Here is a 5,314-nt window from a genome sequence, read left to right on the forward strand (position 1 = left end):
TTCCCAGTGATTCAATAATCCTCATCTTAACCTTTTTCTTCTACCAGTTGTCTGCACTTTACACCTGATCTTGTGAAGGTTTTTCTCCATTTACCAACTTCCATCTGAACTGTGTGCACTAACGAAGAACGGTGATTTATTTGGCTTGAGTTTCTTCAATAAACATGTGGACCTTCATTTCTACACACTCTCCTATACAACTATTTTTTTTTCCACTGGTTAAAAACGCAATCCAACTTCTTTTCAGTATTTTGAGAGCTTGTTTTGAATAGATTACATGATTTGGATGCCGAATCCACCGCCTAAAAAAAATGAAGTTTATATAAATGTGGTCAATTCTTTCCCTCATCCCAGCTAGTAGAGCTTCATATGTCATATTGTCCTCTTACGTTTGTGTCCCTTCTTGGCAAGACCGAGTTGGAGACAGATCATCTTTTCACCTGTTGTCCAGACTCTTTTTTTCAGTCTAATACAAATTGGCTTCCTTTTTTTTTTACATCCCTATATAAATTGTAATTTCTGTTTTGTTGCTAAAAGAAGAGTTTCTTCACTCAGTGAGACGGATGTTTACATTAAAGTTTCGAGAAATCATTATTATTTGTATCATTACAGAGGTCATTAAAAGGAAAGGAATATGAAGCGGAATATGTCCCATAAGAATTGCAGTACAGTATACAGTAGGCTGAAGTGACGTGACACTTGGTGAAGTACTTGAATACTGTGAGCGGCACTCTTTGGTCGTTAAGCCATTGACGGTTTTCAGTTTCCTGTTCTGTACCTTGACTAAATGAGCTCCCTCTCGACGAGAGCCACTCCATGGCACTCTTTATCACTGAATTTGCTGTCTACAAATTTCTTTGACAAAACCAATGACGACGCTTACTAACCGGAGATTAACAACCAGAACAGAGAGAGGGATGAAAATAAAATGACACCTACTGTAGGTGACGATTTCTTTGAAAGAAGCGGCACTAAGCAAACAAATAGTTGAAGATCAACATGGATAGATCGGGCAAATGCGCAGGCATGCAATTGCCGAAGTATTTTTTCGCCCAAGTCAGTAGATGGTGGTAGGTACGTGAGGCACTTTCGTTTCCTTCTTCAGTCACTGACGATGTGTCTCGTATCCCAGTAAGTCTTTAATAAAATGGGAGTAATGTAGCGCTCCTCTAAATGACTATTAAGAAATCCGTTGTTTTCTTTCGCTCCCAGTTCGCAAACACCTGCCATTATTTTGATGAATTTCATGAGGATAATCAGTTATCAGTCTCCATTTCCTAAAGCCTTAACTAAACTCTCTTAGTACTGTGATCAAACAACAGGTATCAGTATACATCTCAAGATTAAAGATCAGGTATTACGGTGCTGATCTTTTTATTTCTAGAGCAAATCTCATTTGTTGTCTCCAGCTCAAAAAAGGCTGTCCAAAATAAATTACCTGAATGAGTGGCATAACCCAAGACAGATTAAAAGTAAATGGTGCGAATTCGAATTCCAGTTTACTCTTGTTTTCCCAGTTTATGCTGAAGCGACGGGACTCGCAACTGGAAGGAGGCCAGCCAGTTCCAAGCTGGAAATGCCCAACTTCTGAGGATGGCTGAGAAAGAAGCCAGACGCAAGACGTTGGCTTCATGGCAAAACAACGAGGAGTTTAACCCCCTTTTACTTTCTCTGCTGAAGTTTATACACCATGATTCAGCAGTTCTGTAAAATCCCCCGAGCATGACCAAGGGAGCTAAGTAAGACAAGCCCGAATCAAAAAGGAATCCCACCCAGCGAGAGTAATTCCCTCAAGAAAGGAGGAGGCAAACCAGTTTCCGAGTAGGCTACCCGTCCCCACCCCGCGTTACCTCCACCGACCCTATTTCTCACTGATTGATTCATTTTCAAAGTGATCAGGCGTGATAATCTCTGTCCCATGAGCGAATTAGTCGTTAACGAGCGTTTTCTCAGTCATTTTCTTATTATTAAATAAGAATTACAAGCCAATTGGACTTTGAAAGTTGTGCTGGAATAGCGTCTCCGTGATACGGCTCAGAAGGCAAAATTGGTTTCATCAGAGAATGAAGAGAGAACATTTTCCGCTGACTTCTGTTCTTCTTATGACAGATTATTCTTAAGCAAGTGAATGCCGGCAGAGAGAGAGAGAGAGAGAGAGAGAGAGAGAGAGAGAGAGAGAGAGAGAGATTGTTCCGCGCAGTGCAGGAGGCAGGACAAAGTAGGAATTCTATCGTGAGTTGGCGTGAGGGTGAATGTATGAACATTTGAAGGAAAGAACAAAGAAATTAGCAAATGAACTGGTAAAATATCTGTGCAAGAACGTTGTACATTAAAACTGCTTGCATTGCGTGGTAGTAAACATATATTTCAGATAAAAGTCATCGTATCCATGTAAGCCAATTCAGGAATACACGGGTTTAATCAATTATATCGAAAAAGAAAAAAATTGATAGAAGATGGAAATAGACTCGAACACGTCGTTGTTCAAACATTCTATCACGGCGTCAGTTGCAAGTGAGCAGTTATTTGCTTTTGTCTGTGTGTTTGCTTGTTTTATGCTGACGTCATGAATTAGGGTCGTTTACGGAGCTCATCAGAGGCTCAAAAGCCCTTTCGAATTTAACCGCAGTTTGCTGCACTTCCTCTTTATAATTGAGGGTGGGATGATTTTGCGAATGGCACCCTTTCCCTTTCGGCTTTACCGCAGAGATTTTTTCTCGTTTGATTTTCTAAAATGACGGGTTTGATCTCGTGGAAATTATTTGTAAGAACCACAACTGATACCAGGAAATGTGCTTGATGGCTGCTGTTGTAAAACGCTTCCGGAATCTTGGTGTATTTGATCTGGTTTTAGCTGAAAATTGTGTTCCAGATGTAAGGCCCTAAATATCTTCGTTGTGTTGTGGAAGAAATGAAAGAAACGAACCCAAATTGAATCATACTGCAAGCCAGTGGCTCCCAAACTTTTTCCTTTCACTGTACCCTTAGAAATTTTCTCCCCGGAGTTCAGGGAAGGAAACTGTTAGAAAAATACTTTTAAGTATGCGTAATTAGAAATGAAATGAATAAAAGAAACTCAGTTTGAACCCATGAAAAATGACGTATCCATTTCCTTTTGAACAATCGTCATTATTTATGGGGTGGCGAGTGATCAGACAGGTACTCGAAGCTAGGACTCCGGTTCTTTTCTCTTCCACGTTGTTTCACAACGTCACCGCGGGTAATAATTGTTCTCGCACTCCCCCGTAGGATTTAGTTCGATTCCCATCATGAGAAACTTTCTTCAAAGTATTAAATTTACGAATACAATGCAATCATGAAAATTTTAGAAACGCCGCTCACAGCTTGGGATTCACCGCTCAAAGCTAGCAAGGAAATTGTTAGCACAGACTTTAAAAAAAAAAAAATTCAGCATATTACCGACACCTGACACATGCGAATGTGTTATTTTGTTCGAAATACTTTCCGTCTTCTCGTTATCATTTTTGTTAAAAATTGAATTTCTCGATAATATTGATTTTCAGCTTGAAAAACTGTACGTGGACCCAGCATAGCCTACAGTATACAACAATAAAGAATGCAACTAGCATATGGGAACCGTATACGGCTAAATGTAAACGATCTGTCATAGAGATAATTTTGCCAAAATAAAAAAAAAAACTTTGGTTATTGTTTTTATTTACTGAGATCAATGCCACTCAATACTGAAATAAAGCACACGAAGCTTGACTTGAATGACAAAGCGCTTGGCGGGTGGTGAGTCGATTAGACCTGGACGTAGAGGGCGAGAGCAAACACAATGTTGTCCTGACTTTCATTCTTTGATACAAGCTTCGTAAAAAAAATGTTTTTCATGAACGATTATATTTAGTAGGAAGATTTAATTCAAAACTCCCCTTTCTTACGCTTCTTTGCTTGACTGCGATTTCAATCTTTTGATATAAAATACACACATACATACATTGTAAAGGCGTCAAGCGCCTCTTCATTTCTGCATTAATCACGTCATGTATATTAACTGTTATTATTTCATATTTTTATATACTGTATATCTCCATATGTATTATTGTCCGGCCTTTCCGCTGATGTATGTAACCACCTTTGTACGTTTATTGTAACACGTATTATTCTCATTTATATGTCATCTAACCAACACAAATTCCTGCCCAAATGCGTGACATGGGATCCGCAGGTCGGTGACCACCTTTCCGTCCGTATTCCTTGATGTATACCTGCTTCCAAAAGAAAAAATCAGTCATACCCAGACCTGTCGTCTTGAATCTCACAACTGGTGACATGAGGAGTGACAGGTAAACATGTGGTTTTGGCCCAGCCATTAACAGACTAAATATGGCTGCATTTACCTTCAGAGAGCCTTTAGTGGACTCAAAATGGCGACACAGCCTAGGCCTCTGAAAGCTCCTTCCTCAAAGGAAATCCATGCCATTGATGTACTAATGACAGTGTCCCCGCAAAGGCACATTTTGGCATTTTGAATGGTTTTGGCCCTCGCCATTCACGACTCACGTCGACCACTCGAATTCTAACACCATTGGCGGACTAAATACGGTGCGTACTCGCGTTTTGGTGTGTGACAGTAAAGATGGCAGAGTCTGAATTACAATGCGAATCCGGAAACACGGAAATCATTTGCATGCCCCTTTCGCTCACAAAGCCAGATGCGGTGAAGCTTCCCCATTTTCTCGCCAGAACACAGTATCTTGGTTTCTGCGCACTGATGCTCACTTTCTCGTGGCGCAAATCACAGATGAGAAGACTAAGGCAGACGTTACCATGATGGCACTATCTTAAGAGGTCTTCAACAAAATCTCCTCATGGCTTGACTCACAGCCAGACAAGGTCACCTACTCGGCCTTGAGAGACAAGCTAATACAAACATATCCATGCCCATCCCTGAAAGAGCACAGCATGCACTAGACCTATTGACCTAGCCCCTAGGGGAAGCATCACCCAGGGATGTCTGGGACAAACTGCGAGGTCTGGTAACACTACCAGGCATCGACGCAAACGGGCGCAGGAAGGAAATCAGCCTGACAAAAGCAATATTCCTGCGGTGCCTTCCGCAGGAGGTAAAGGGCCAAATTAAAGATGCAGACACCCTTCCCATGGACGAGCTAGTTGACATTGCACAGAAAATCCACGAGGCCACTAAAGCCTCCAAACACGCCACTGCCCTTGCAGCTGCTGCCCTCACAGACTGTAGCCTGACGACGGAGGATGACAACCCAGAAAACATAAACGTGATCTACAGGAGGAAGGCACCTCTGAGGGAGCAGAGGGCATGGGCGTACCC

Source organism: Macrobrachium rosenbergii, chromosome 58 (genome assembly GCF_040412425.1).
Source record: "Macrobrachium rosenbergii isolate ZJJX-2024 chromosome 58, ASM4041242v1, whole genome shotgun sequence".
Taxonomy (NCBI): Eukaryota; Metazoa; Arthropoda; class Malacostraca; order Decapoda; family Palaemonidae; genus Macrobrachium; species Macrobrachium rosenbergii.